At 43.6% G+C, this 14,565-nt stretch overlaps 1 pseudogene; it reads right to left on the reverse strand.

The window, feature by feature from the left end:
- Window positions 1–507: 507 nt before the first annotated feature.
- The window catches only part of LOC120850198, a 72,614-nt pseudogene continuing 58,556 nt past the window's right edge, over window positions 508–14,565 (reverse strand).

Genomic DNA, 14,565 nt, shown 5'->3' on the forward strand with positions numbered 1-14,565 from the left:
CTACCCTTCGTCCCTGTCGTGAAGCGCTATTATGTTCTCCAAGTTTCAGTACCAACTCGCCCAAGAATCCGCATTACTCATTTTGATGTACTTTGTTTTTAATTACATAGAGTCCTGCATCTCCTTTCAGCATTAGAGCAGCGGTGAGTAAATGAAATGCATTAAATTCTAAAAAAATATGGAAACAAAAACAAACTTGTATAACTGTTAAACACATCCTTCAATATCCTACCTATTCGATTCTTCTATAGTTTTTGAAGAAAAACAGCGCAAAAACATTTTTATGGCAAAGTAAGGTCGGATTTTGTTCTGGTTGTCCGACCTTCCCGATATAAAAAAGTTCGTGTATAAACATTTCTCGACTAATTAAAAGGTGACTGTTATATATATCATGTAAAATTTTTAACCTATACATTTCTCTGGGTTCAACTACTGATTCCCACTTTAAATTATACTGCATGGTGATGACACTTGCCCCGTGTTGGTAATCATTTAACTAGAACGAATCTAGCACACTGAGGCGGCGACTGGAGGAGCAGCTAATTGGACGTCGCCAGACAACAGTGGGTGAGTCCCTTTCCCGTTTTCTTCGAGGTTCACCATGACCAGAGGGAGAGTTGGCTCGAGGACCTGCGGCAGGGTTTTCAAGCTCTTTGGAACGCGCATGTCTGGAGAGGCAGATTCAAGTATAAATTAGGTAAAGCAATTTGTTTTTCTGCTGGCTTTTTGGATTCGCTTGCCTGTAGCCAATTAATCTTTTTTTCTTCTTTTGTATAAATACTGGTCATCGTGGAATCTGGAACGTGCGGGTTTGGGTCTCACCCGGCTTTTTTTTTTTGTTTTCTCTGTCGCCCAACAGGTCTTTTCTTGAGGAGTATAGCTCCTTTGTTGTTGTTTTTTGTTTTTGTATGCTACGCGTCTGTCTCGGAAAGGGGGACAGATGTTGCGCGAACAGCAAGTATACTTGCAACATTCTTGGTGGGGAGGTGTTAAGTAACGAAGGATTTTGGTTACAAATAAGTAAGATTTGTTTTAGAAAAAAGTCTATCTTTCTACAGTTGCCTCGGCATGGTTTTTTATCTGCCTATGTTTGTGTGTGCATTTTTGGGCGTCTTCCGCCCACACGCGCGGGGGGGGGGGGGCTTCGAGCAGCTGTGGAGCTCAGTGGAGAAGAGTCGGACCCCGGTCGTTAACAAACGGATTGGGTTTCAGTTTAGGGCGCCGGAACACCCGTTTTGGGCTTCTGTCTGCACTTGTGGCTTTTAAGCGAGTGTGCTTGTGTCCGGCGTATTTCGTCGCTTAGTGTAGAAACTTCGCTTTTCATTGACGCAATAACTTAACTTGGTGGCGCAAGTCAGACGGCGAAGAAAGCATGTAGTGACTCTACAAAGAATTTGGGTTTGACCGTTGTGGTGTCGAAGGGGGGTCACGTTGACAGCTCGCTGATCATTGGGTAAGAGTGTACCACGTGACAACGGGCAAATTTGAAATGATTGGTCCGTCTCTGGAGGAAAAGGAGGCCCCTACGAGTCTAAAAAAGGGCTACCAAGAGGATTCTCGAGGATTCGGCTTTTGAGATCAGGCAGATTCGGCCCTTGAGACCCATTAAAACCCATACTAAAGTATGGGTTTTAATTTTTGGGAGTTTTGTAATGTAAATTACTGTTGACTTGTTGTCGTTTTGTTTTGCAAATAAACGTGGCCACACTGGCCATCGTAAACCAACCAACGTCGTAATGTGTCCAGTGGGATCGAACAACTTTTAGTTTTTTTGTTTTTTTTCTTATTTGACTTCCTGGGGACTTCCATCGGGCGAAAATCATCATCGGTCATCACCATCCTGACCGGCCCCCTACTCCCCCTCGGAAAGTTGACTCTGATTATGAATTTTTTTCAAGTTTTTTTATTAGAATATTGCGGTGGAGATACCACACAACTGCTGCATATTCAATAAATGGGCGAATAAACGTAAAGTACAAAGTACCTTTAATTTTGCATGAACTTTGTCGAAAATTTCGTCGTATAGAACTAAGCATGCGTGCAACCTGCAGAGCTATCATTTCCACATAAGCTATCCACATTAAATCGCTAGACAGAATGACACCCAAGGATTTTACCCTTGAGTTAGCCTGAATTATATCCTCAGTTATTATATAGGTAGAGCCAGTGAGCTTTCCTTTCGAGTAAATCTCACTTGAACACATTTTTTAACGTTCAGAGTCATATTTCAATTGTGGCACAAGATTGAAATATTGTCGAGATTATCCTGTAGGAAATTTACATAATTCCAATCATTAATTACTCTACAATAAATGCAGTGGGCTGCAAGAAGTCTTATATTTTATTGTATTTCATTAATACCATATATATATAAATACCAGGAAGAGCAAAGGTCCCAGAACAGAACCCCGGGTGACGCCAAATGTAACACCAACGTGATCGGACTTCTCACCATTTAGCACAACGCACTGCTTTCGTTCTCTGAGGTAATCCTGAAGCCAACCTAAAACATAATTATCAATAGCAAGTAAGGCAAGTTTGTAAATTAACAATTCATGGTATACGAGATCGAAGGCTTTTTGGAAGTCTAAAAAGAAACAGTCTACTTCATGTCCAGTATCCATGGCGCCCGCCAAAAGGTGAAAAACGTCAACAAGCACAGTGACACATGATGCTCCAGGTCGAAACTCGTGCTAATTGATTTCGGATAAAGAACATTTTTATGTTCGAGTGAGAAATAAGATTAGTATAAATCACGTGTTGCACGTTAAAAAAATAGGTCGGTAATTTTCCACGCAGTTCATGGATCCTGATTTGTATTAAAAAAATCGAACACCAACCAAGCCCTTCTGTAGGGACCCAACGTTTCAAGGCCAATTCGGCCTCTTCTTCAGGGGCGACTACGGCTATGGCCGCTGAGGAGCAGTGTCCTTTCCTTTTTCTTCTACGGCGTGTGTCTGGTCTTCTTCTGCGGCTCTGCGTTTTTCAATAATGTGACGAAGCCCGTTCACATAGGCGGATGGTAAAGCCCCTAGAGATCTATTGATGTTCTGTGGCGTTGTTTGAATATGCCATGATTCTAGGAACAGTCTTTTTCGAGGATCTGTTTTTCGAGGACTTGCGGTACGTAGATGACTGCTTCTGCGTCCTGGAAAAATCTGAATTGGACAAATTCCTGGCGCACCTGAACACCATCGAGACGGCCATCCAGTTCACCGTGGAGCTCGAAAAGGACGGCACCTTACCTTTCCTGGACCTGCTAGTAAAACGGTAAAAGGAAGAGCTAAAATTCTCTGTATACCAAAAGCCGACGCACACTGGACGCTACCTCCAGTTTCAATTCAGCCACCCAGCCAATCATAAGGCGTCGGTGGTTAGGACACTCTTAACCAGGGCAAAGACCATCTGCTCATCAGAAGAGGACAAAAGAAAGGAGGAACAAACCGTCATTGCTGACCTTAAAAAAAACGGCTACACGAGCAGCTTCATCCATCGCGTTGCCCGCCGTGTAGGCCGAAACCAACGACACGTGCAGCAACAGTTAAGTGAGAATTTCCGCCCAACCTCCCGCATCAGCGTTCCCTACATCAACGGAACAAGCGAGGTACTGGCACGTGTGCTTGCGAATGAGGGTATCCAAATAGCGCACAAACCTGTCTATACCCTTGGACGACTCATGCCACGCCCAAAAGATCGCCCTGGTAAAGAAAGGGCCCAAGGCGTTATATATAAGATTCCGTGCTGGGTTTGCGCGGCCTCATACATCGGCGAAACGAAGAACTTTACAGTGAGAATCCGTCAACATAAAAACGACGTGCGCAAGTTCGATCACGAGCGTAACGCGGTCGCTGAGCACTGCGACGTCAAGGACCATCGCATTGACTCCGACAACGCATGCATCGTTGACGTTGAGACAAATCCTCGAAAAAGACTGTTCCTAGAATCATGGTATATTCAAACAACGCCACAGAACATCAATAGATCTCTAAAGGCTTTACCACCTGAAAATGTGAATGGGCTTCGTCACATTATTGAAAAAGGCAGAGCCGTAGAAGAAGACCAGACACACGCCGTAGAAGAAAAAGAAAAGGACACTGCTCCTCAATGGCCGTAGTCGCCCCTGAAGAAGGGGCCGAATTGGCCTCGAAACGTTGGGTCCCTACAGAAGAGCTTGGTTGGTGTTCGAATTTTCTAATATTAATTACTCCCAACCAGACAGATCTCTGTCAAATGTTTACTTTAAATCCTGATTTGTGTATCGGTACCACATTTGCGATTTTCCAGTCTGCTGGAAGCTTTTGATCCCTTAATGATTTGTTGTAAAGCACATATAAATAGTTTGCCATCTCCACGGAACAATTCTTCAACATAAGTGGACACATATTTTCAGGCCCGGATGATTTGTTTACATCGAGTTTTTTAGTAATAGATCTATAGCGTTGTACGTAATCGCTACGGGAGACATCGCATTTCCCATTACAGATCGCACAGTAAGGTAACAGATCATTGTAGTAGCCTTACAAAAAACAGATTCAAAGTAATTATTTAGACACGGAACTTCACTTTTCTTGTCCACTATCAGCGTTTCGTGTAATAGAAGTGGAGGAGCAGACGCGTCGTCCTTCTTATTTACCTTAAATGCCTTCCAAAACTCTTCAGGCTGCAGTTTTAGTTTTGCGTGTAACTTTTCGCAGTACTTTTCTTTTGCTCTCTTAACTGGCGTTTTAAAAAGGGTGTCACTTTTTTCTGAGCTCGAGCTGTTGGCTGCTCCCCCGTTATCTCTAAATCGTAAATAAGCTCTTCGTTTTCGCTTAATTATTTGCTTTACTTCTTCCGTCAGCCAAGGTTTGTCTTTAGTTTTAAAATATTGCATTCCCGACGGAACGTAATTGTCAACAAGCTCGTGAACTTTGAGCTTACAGATTTCCAGAGCCCGTCAATGCCAATACCATCTGTTTGTTTTAAGAAAAATGCTACAAAAACAACCAGTTAATTTCTTATGGCATCATAGTTTCCTTTGCCATAATATTACACTCTCCTTTCATGACACTTCCCTTTATGTACCGTCGGGTGAGCTAGAGCTGCTGTTACCACTTTGTGATCTGAAATACCAGGTATTACGCAGACGTTGTCAATCCCACCCGGCAAATTGGAAAGTAGAAGATCTAAGATAATTAAAAGACGTGTGCCCTCTGTGTCATCTTAAGTAAAATCAAACATTTCTAGAACGGAATTAAATTTAGAATGAAGTGAGCTGCCCGAGCCATGGGCCTTGCCATTCTCCCACAGCGAATCGGGGAGATAACAATCTCCACTCAAAATAATGTATTCCTTAGAGGCCTCAAGAATTATATCAGTTCATTCCTTGGAAGTTTTGCTGCGCTCGGTTGGGGGACGATACAAAACAGCTACGAAATATTTTTCCAATTTACCAACATTTGGCACCACACTTTTTCTATGTTAACATCCGGAATGTGTATTGGCGTGGTAGGGATATTCTTGTCCACAAGAATGAAAACACCTCCACCATGTATGTTTCTGTCTTTCTTGTATACTTTACAATTATCTTGAAACACATCGCTTGAAACCACAGTGGCATCCAACCAAGACTCTTTGTAACTAAGACAATCACTGGTTTAACTGTCTGAAGTAAGCCCAAGAATTCATCCACCTTATTTTTAATACTGCAGCAATGTATAACCATTACTGTTCCAACGTCACAGTGTCCGTTGGCAATGCTTTCTTATTCCGTTTTGATCTGTTATTTGAACCGGAACAGCCAAAGTTCACAGCGTGATTTGCAGAGTCATTCTGGATGGTGCCATATTGCAAGGATGATAGTATACCTGATGCTGAGAACTTCCGTGGGTTTTCTTGGCTGTTATTGGGCGACATCACAAAAAGTTTCACACTCAAGCTCAAACATAAAGCATTTCTCATGAATATATAGTCGGTCCATTCGAAGTTTCAATCGACAGTCCCGGGTTTTTGCGAATTCAACTAGTTTTCTTCTTGCCAGCCTGAACGGGCCTAGGAAAATCTTCAATAACGGCGAAGCCGCTATCTTTAAATTTATAACCGGAAGCCAGTACTGAGTCTTTATGCTATAAAAAGAGAAATTCCACTACAACCCGCCTCTCATTATTTTTATTGTACGCGGCGATTCGATGCGCCCTATCAATGGTTTGGGATCTAGTTTTACTTTCATTTTGTCGGCGCAAATCTTCACGATAAGGGATTTTGATTCCGCCCATGTTTCTTTTTCTTTATCTTTCAGTCCAAAGAATAGGAGGCCTGATCTGCGTGAGCGGCTTTCTACATTATTACAGCACGTTTTTAGAAGAGAGAGCTCGGCGTGCGCAGCTTCTAACTTAGAATCGTTGTTTTTGCGTCACTAGCGGATCAGCCCGAGGGACAGCGAGTTCTTTTTCGAGCGCGCACACACGTTCTGTCGATTCTGATAATTCTTTTTTGGCATTTGGACGCTCCTCGGAAAGTTCGCTCACTTTCTGTCTTAGTGCCTCATACCTTGTCTCCAACTGTTGAACAGTAGTTTGAAGGGCGGTTACTAACACATTCAATTCAGCATTAGTTGGGCCGGGGTTTCCAGAGCGCAGCTCTTAGGCGCCCGTTTCCGGCTTGAGCAGCGTCGGCATCGGCGTCGGTGTCGCCGTCGCCGCCGGCATAACCGCGCGGTGCATTCTGGGTAAATTTCCCCGCTAAATTTAGCAGAAAAATTTTTCCGCTAGATCTAGCGGAAATATTTAACCGCTAAATCTAGCGGAAAATTTTCCCCGCTAAATCTATCGGAAAAATTTGCCCGCTAAATCTGTCGGAAAAATTTCCCCCGCTTAATTTAGCCGAAAAATTTCCCCGCTAAGTTTAGCGGAAAAGTTTTCCCGCTAAATCTAGCGGAAAAATTTCCGCCATAAATTTATCGAGAAAATTTCTCTGGGGGGTCACGTGACCCCCCTCGAGGTCACGTGACACCCCAGGTCACGTGACCCCCCAAGGTCACGTGCCCCCCCCGCCCCCCCCCCCCCTTCCCCGAGTTCACGTGACCCCCCAGGTCACACGACCTCCCCCCCTCCCTACCGTTCCCTACTCCTTCTCAAGAACTGCGCTCTAATTCGGCGTTACAGGGAGTTGTAAACGGCTTTCACTTCTTTTTCTTCGACATCACCGCAAAGCATTAACAGATCTAGAAAACGCTTCAAAGCTGCTTTCAGGCATGCCAGCACTACAGAAAACAAATCATCGTTTTTTACAGAGTAACATTAAACCGTACCAATCTGTATATAACAGAGTAGAGCGGCAGGCTAGATGACCTCATGGTGGCAGTGCAGCCATGCCCACAAGCCCAGGGGTGCGGTGTCGCCTAAGCCATAATATTGCGTCTAATTTCGCACAGACCACTCCGAAAGCCATTCTCTGTATTCTAGCGACCTAAAGGGGTGAATGATAAAGCAAAACTTATGTTTAGAAATAAAAACCAATTGTGCGATGTGGTTTTCCCGGCACTCAACATCACGCATGTCATGCGTGATGTTGACTGTCGCATCACAGATGTCGTATCAAGGCCGTTTCGAAACTGCTCGGCGTCATCCTGAGCTCCAATAACGGTTTTTCTAGCAGTGAAACGTTTACTTATGATTCGGCGTTATATAATTTTAACTACGATTTGTACACAGCTAGTCCAAAAATATTTTATACTGCGTCATTCGCCGAGGTTCATTAGATCCCAGTTATTTCATCTCTTTCTACTTTGGAAACAAGAAAAAAAAGTATGACAGGAATTTTTAGTCACCGATGAGTAATTATAACTACTATTCCTAAATTTAGACAGATGTGTTTAAAGCTAGGACCGACGCGTCATAGACAACTTCCTACAGTCCACTTCGAGGAACCAGCCTCAATACGCCTCGCAAGTGGGCTCATTTTCGTCTTCTGCGCATGAAAAAGGAAGTAGCGGTGACGCCAGAACGCCGAGCCCTGATTGGCTGATCGCGACCCCCTATCGAGCGTCGTCTGCTCCTTTGCAACGTCGTCTGCTCGCAACGTCGTCTGCGTCTGGCTCACCTTTCCTGCGACTTTCGGAGTGAACTCGACTTCGCCTTTAAGAGAGGGCAGACGAAATAACTCGAGCGGTACGTTGTTTTTGTCTAAAAACTAACAGACGCGCATTAAGGAGGGAAGTCAAAGGACTCACTGGCGAAGTGTCCCGGGGCGCCGAGGTTTGTTTGCTTAGAACCGAGAGGTGGGCGTGTTAGTGTCCGCAAGTTCCTTCCCAAATACTTTTTCCCTCCATTCCGGTGCGGCGAGACCCCTCACTCTTTAACGGCGTCGGCAAGTTGGCGCAGTTAACGTCGTCTGCTTTACGTCTGGTAGTGAAAGCGATGGCTGCTTTACCTTTCCTGCGTCTGTCGGAGATTCACTGCTTTTTCACCGGCGAGAGTCACCGTTGCCTCGGGAAGCAAGGAGATAACAAGAGGAAGAGATTGACCTCATAATCCAAAATTGAGGACAGCGATCAAAGTATAATACGGGAAGGGTTCAGAAGGGTCGCGCGGGCATATTCCATTCAGCACGCCAGCCGGTCGTGGGCAGACGGTCGCCGAGTCGCGGAGTGCCTGCTAGGAAAACTGCCCAGCTCGTTTGGTCGCGTTCGGTAGAATCGTGGCCGTTGGAGCTTTTCCCGGGTGTTTGTGGATCCAGCGTTCTTGTTCGTCGTGGTCTGTTTCAAGTAATTTTTATTTTTTTCTTGCTGCTTGAAGTCGGGACGCGTGAGAAGCGCAGGTAGAAAAATAAACGTCCGTGGGTCGTCGCGATCGCGACGCTGTCGGCCATGCTGATTTGATCGTAAGAAGCTTCGGAGCTGCCGTAGGATTTCGTTTTAACCTGCGCAAAACTTACAAAAATTTCGTTACATGAATACGAATTTGTCCTTAAGTTTTGTCTTACGCACATTTCTGGCGTAAGATCGCTTCGTCAATCTGGCCTCTGCGCTTCCGATAGTCGTAGGAAAGGTAAGACAGACGCAGACGACGTTGCGAGCAGACGACGTTGCAAAGGAGCAGACGACGCTCATATAGGGGGTCGCGATCAGCCAATCAGGGCTCGGCGTTCTGACGTCACCGCTACCCCCTGCGCAAGAAGCAGACGAACTTGCCCTCCGCATACACTCGGCACCACACATCTAACGAAAGCAAAATATCCGCTGAGCTGGATTACTAGAAAAACGACCTTCGTAAAAGGGGCACATTACGTGGTCTACGTAAGACTGGGTGGCCTTCAACATTCTTCGCCCATTCTTTTGTTTTGTTTAGTTTAATATCTCATTTTTACGTGTCATAACCTTTTCGGCTTCGGCGTAAATTAGGACCTACATTGCCCCAAGCTATTTCTTTTTATTATTAAAAACCGTAGCTGAAATTTGGGCAGCCTGCCACATATCACACACACAAAAAAAAAAGACTCGTTATATATTGCGCAAGAGATAAGGCTGTAAAATAGACGATGTTAATAAGAGTGACGTCAATTCATTAGTTAAATAAGTGCTTTTGGTAACAATCGGTAGATTTTGTTGTAGAGCTGATCACTCTTACCGGTAAAATCACCGGCTTGTCATGATGTAAACCTTCAGGTTTAATAGGCGTTCGAACTTTCACTTTCACTGGAGATCCCTCTTCTAAAGACTTTGACGCACAGCTATTCAATTTGAGACACTATTCGCAAACATATAAGAGTTAATTTACCAGAAAATGTTTGCGTCAAAGCATTAACGCCTCCGGTCTGAAACGACGCATGACGTGAGCGTTCTAAACACTAGGCTCGGTTGCGTTCTTTATACATCACTAAAAGCTTTTTCCACTCTTTTTCTATCCTATACTCCGCGACAACTTTTCTTGGCAATGCAGTGGAAGGTACGTCCCGCGTCCCCTCTCCCATTTTGAGTGTACGCAGGCTCTCCTCCTCTCCCGTTCCGGGGAGAGGAGGAGAGCCTGCGCAACACTCAAAATGGGAGAGGGGACGCGGGACGTACCTTCCACAGCATTGCCAAGAAAAGTTGTCGCGGAGTATAGTTCCCTCAATATTTCAAACTGATAGTGTTTTTGGGAATCATTATTGTAAAATATAGCGCACGGACGCTTTTGGGGTGGATGTTCTTGATATTGTTACGACTAAGGACAAAATCTCGGCATGGTTAGACACCGCTCTATTGTTTCCTGGGTGACAGTCTATTTGACAAACTCTCCAAAACCGGATGCATGGGTTGTATCACGCCCCACTACGTTCTCCGCTATACCAAAAAAATAAATTTTCAAAATAATTACGAAATAATACAATGTAACAGACACTTCACTGTGGTAGCCTAAATGTATCTTTCGAATTGCTTAATGTATTGTGTTATTTCGGCATAACGCCTGCGTCAAGCATAACCTCTTCTCAATCATGCCTTGCAACTTTATCGTGCTGAAGTATTTATATTTCAGCAAAAGCTAGAATAGGGATAATATAAGTGGACGGTATAATGACGTTATACATAATATAAGCATTTACTCAAACATGCAAATCTAAATATTGTTTGCGGCTTTATAATTAAGGTTATGGAATTTTACTTCAATAGGAACTATATATTCGCAATCTGAAACAAATTATGAAAATTCGCGGAACATGAAATGATCGAACATTTAAGTAATAATCTCAAACTTCCATTTAAAAAAAAAAAAACAAAAAAACATAACATCACACAATACTCACCGCGTCGGTATCAAGCTAAATAAATATTCACAGTTTAGATGCACAAATTAGCCACCACCATAATATGTTTTATAGTGTCTAGTTAATTCTAGTGATGCGCTTTTTTTGTTCTCAGCTTTCTCACCAGCTTTAGCATAAACGTATATTACTTCCTGACAATAGCGTTGCTTTTGAACAGTTCGAGGTGGAAAAAAGTGAGAGAAGGATAGCGATGGAGTCGCCTTGTCTATTGCGAGTAATGACGACCTTGCACCAACTGGAACACTTGTTTGTGGCACTTAGGCGGAGGTTTTCCCAGTTTCGAGCACTTTCAAAGCAGGATAGGTGGTCCAAAACGAGCCGCCAAATAAACTTATGTTCGCGGTACATCCCAGTTGAGACATATTGTGCTACCTCCGCACAAAGAAGCGTTTCTGCAAAGATTGTCGATATTGATATGATAACATATGACCCCTTTATAATACTTCAGGTCGACAGATGACTCATGTAAGTTTACTATAAGCAGCTCATTTTTCGATCATACCTAGTTTATCGCGAACGGTAGGTTTGGTTCTAAATGTCATCTAAAACCGCTGAGAAAAAAACCCCCCAAAAAAGAAGATATCAGAGACTACATTGGGTTTTCGCACATTTATTCTTGATAAAAGAAGGAAAAGAAGTTCGAAATACTTTACGTTTTGTGAACATCAGTTTAGAGGGGTTGTATCCTACTAAACGGATGAACACATCACTTCGCTTTACCTTAGGTCGCGGCGCAGCCGGCGCTACAAGATTATGGAACCAATAAGGCACCGTAAAAAGCGCACAGTCGTGCTGTTTGTCATGTTTCTGTGAGTGTTTTGTCATCGCTGAACCAATCATCCACAAAAAAGGTTTAGTGACTTACGCTTTTGACGATGCTTGACTAGTCTATTACAGGGTAAGGTCGGCCGCGTCTGGAATTTAGCTGAAACTAAGTATTACACTGCTTAAGAATGAGGGCCAATAATCTTTTTCAAGAACCCAATCAAACCCTGGCTGTAGCGAGTTATTGACAAACGTGTTACTTTGGGGCCGGTTACGCCCGATTTGGTGAATATTGGTTGAGAGACGTTAATGGTGTCCTTAATTAAAATACACAGTTATGCATTAGGCCGGAACACCTTCCCCTTGAAACATCACGAACGACAACCTCACTCAACTCTCCTCATCTGGTACATGAGTTAATGATTTGCTCTCTTGCTTCCACGAAAACGAATGGATGACGTCTTCGGTTCTGAGGAGGGCAACCACCAGCTGCCACTTTTTCCGTGCAAGCCAAAATGACGTCAATGGAGCTTTTAACCTCTGCGAAATCCGAAGGGAAAGAAGAAATGAAAACACGCCCCTCCGGTACATGCGCTCCGCCTCAGAAATTACTTGTACATTTCGAAGCGACCCGGATTCGAAGGCGTGGCTTTGCATAAATTCTCTTTACGGGAGAAGTTGTTAAAACAAAGTAGTTGCGGTATGTATTGCCTCTTCACAGCAAGTCAAACTGAGCGATGTACTTATAGGCGCTAATTTATAATAATTCCAGGGTTGGTCGGTGAGAAATCTGGCATTCAGATTGCGGAAAAGGATTCTGTATATTTAGTGCAAAGCTTTTAATGGTGACATGAGCTTCGACCAATGGTAGAAAAAGCACAACTCTGCTTGAACGCAAGAACGACATTACAGAGTTACGATCGCAATTCGACAAATTTCTGCGTCTAAAATTGTCGTAGTTAGGTTCAATCGCTCGTGAGCAGAGAACGCTACTTTAGTCACATCATTGATATCTGAGTTGTGGGGAACAGGGTGTCGAACCGAAATTTTTATCGGTACGGTTCCGGTTAGGATTCACGGCTTTCGGTTCAGCTGCGGTTCAGTTCCGGGGAGCAGAAAATAGCGGTTCGAACCGGTTTGAACCGTAAAACTGAGAATATATTTCCCGCGTTTCTTTGGCAATAGGCCCTACTCAATAATGAAACGATCGAGTATCTATATAGCTTTTTATCATTTGTAGAATCCACTTTTATTTTCAGGTACCAAAATAAATAGCGAAATTTAATTTTGATAAAACCGCAAAAAAAAAAAGCTAGATTAACATACATTACTCAACATCTTTTTTTTTTTACCTAAGTCGCATATATTTTACCTGAATCTGAAGGTTATCAGTTTGGTAGGTCGCCTAAAATACCCGTTAATGCTACAACCAAATACGATATAGCTTCGCCAATACTGGAAACTCCTCCGAAAACACATAGGAGCGGCGGCGAACGTGACAGTGGCGCCTCTAGCGGACTCGGAGTCTACGGAAGCAGTCGTCGCAATGGAAAAGTATAGGCTCCGCGACGTCCTCGAGCTTTACAAGCCCCGTATCGTCACCCTAACAGCAGAAACAATTTATTACGGTCAGTTCGCTTGCAAAGCGGAATCCACTGATCGCAACTGCAATGACAATCGAATAACAACGCGCGAAAAACAAAGATAGAGCAGTTTATTTAGCGGTCTCAAACGCCTCCCACGGGATCACACGCGTTTGAAACGCGTCTGGGAGGCGGAAAAAAGGCGTTAAGCTACTCGAACTACGCCGTAATCGTTAAAACATGCAAAAACGACATGTTAATATTACCAGAGCAAGCGCACGAGCTGCTGGAGCATAAAAACAAAACAAAAAGTAAAGATAAAAATGAACGTGCAAACACTTACCGATCTTTGCAGAAAAAATGGTGTCGCCATTCCCGACGAAAATAAGAAGAAACGGGAAAGAGAAGCGAACAACGGCGAATAAAAGAAAGAAGCTAGCAAAAAACTATTTCAACGACGACGATCGCTGCGGTGCTTATAGAAAAAAAGAAAGAAAAATGGAAAGCAGCAAATGAATAGCTGGTGGTCGCCACCGGTGTTGAGTTCACGACAAACAAAGCGGAAGCAACAGACGAAACTAATAAAGAAAGAAGAAAGCGACCCTTTTTTTTTTCAGCTGCTTGTTGTACATTTCTTTATTTGCTTTCGCGGCGTAGGTACGAACTAAAAACAAAACAGGGGAAATAAATAACGTAGTGCAGCTCACATTGCCCGGTAAAAAAGAGTCGCAGAAATGTTTTGGTCGCAGGCAGCAATCTTTTATATGTGCTAGCAGTGAGTAACCTTTTTTTGCTTTCGAATTTCTTTTTTCAGTGACTTTGGCGGGTTGTTCGTTCGCTCGCTTGACGAAGCAGTTTAAAAGTGCATTCAAGTACTTGTTGACGTAAGTATCCGTAGGTTGACGTAGGAAGCAGAAGAAAGATTTTCCACCACATCGCACAAACTTGTTCTTACAATGCTAGGCACCACATCGCACAAACTTGTTCTTGAATGCGGCCGGTTGATCAACAAACGATGACCCGTAGCAGACGTGCCGGCCGGAGTACACAAATAAAATTCGAATCAAAATGGGTAACGAGCTTACACTTCTTAATATATTTAATAAATATCAAAAAGCACGTATGACGATTTTGGATTAGAAACTCAATCGAAGGCGAAAATAGGAGGTTATCGCAGACGACAGGGGAAGAAAACAACAACAAGAGCAAAGTTGCAGACGGCCCTCAAAATGCCCGGGCCTAGCGCAGACGAACCGCGGGTAGTAAGCGCCGAAGCGAAGGAAAGGGAGTAAAAACTAAGCCAAACAAAGCAAGGATACGCGATTGTTCACACGTAGGGCAAAAAAAAAAAGGCAAAAAGCAAACAAAAAATATACACAGCAACATGTAAGCAGGAGGAAGAAATAACGCGGCAGAGTGGCGTCGCCTCAAAAAT

The sequence above is a fragment of the Ixodes scapularis genome, unplaced genomic scaffold (genome assembly GCF_016920785.2).
Source record: "Ixodes scapularis isolate PalLabHiFi unplaced genomic scaffold, ASM1692078v2 PGA_scaffold3__209_contigs__length_174095766, whole genome shotgun sequence".
In the NCBI taxonomy this organism is placed as follows: domain Eukaryota; kingdom Metazoa; phylum Arthropoda; class Arachnida; order Ixodida; family Ixodidae; genus Ixodes; species Ixodes scapularis.